Source organism: Octopus bimaculoides, chromosome 16, assembly GCF_001194135.2.
Source record: "Octopus bimaculoides isolate UCB-OBI-ISO-001 chromosome 16, ASM119413v2, whole genome shotgun sequence".
In the NCBI taxonomy this organism is placed as follows: Eukaryota; Metazoa; Mollusca; class Cephalopoda; order Octopoda; family Octopodidae; genus Octopus; species Octopus bimaculoides.
In genome coordinates, this window is record NC_068996.1 from 42602539 (window position 1) to 42603469 (window position 931).

A 931-nucleotide genomic window follows, 5' to 3' on the forward strand; every position below is an offset into this window, starting at 1 on the left:
GTGTTACGGACTCTCCCATCGTTAGAAAACGTATGAGGGTTCGACAATTTCTTACCGAACAACTACACAAATGATTTGTTTATAGTGATCAAATATTTGTGTAGACATAAGCTCACTTCCTCCATCAGATCGACGTTACCCGCACTGGTGCAATAGGTGGCACATGTGAGATGTCGAAATGATCGCAGAGCAACGTGAAAGGAAGTACTTTCGTCGAAACGACAACGCAACGCCCGGTCTGGGAATCGAACCAACGATCGTACAATGATGAGTGAATCACTTTAATTCCTAAACCATGCACCTTTACATGTATATCAATATATAAAGAAGAAGCATAAAGTTCACAGTTCAACTTTCCGATCGTGTAGATGTTAATCTATGCGTCCTTAGGTACAATCCTGTGTAAAGCCATGTAGGCTAACGTCTGAATAGTGTAAATATCCAGAAATAAGTGCGAACGTATCGACGACTTTCCGTAAAAGAATGGTAGCGGAGTTGGTTATGAAGGGGTTATGAGAAAGAGAAATAAATAAATAAATAGAAAGAAAGGTAGAGGGAGTGAAGGAGGAAAGCAAAGATAAGGTATTAAGGATAAATTACGGTATATATAGTGTAGAAAAATTACCAAGAATATAAAAAAATATATATAAGGGTAAATAAGAAGAGAATAGGAGGAGGTATTTGCCCTTGTATATTTATGCATATATCTTGATAATACGCTAGAGTTGTATGTTTATACCCGAAATATTTCAGAAAGAGCATATTTTATCTTTTTTTATTGCTTACATATTTTCATATTTATCTTCGGCAGTGCAGTACAAGCGTTTGTGAGATTTGGGATTCTATTTATTAATGAAAACGATTAAACACAATTTTTGTTTGTTATTTCTTGATGAAAAAAAAAAACTCATCGCTTCCGTGACGTGAGCAC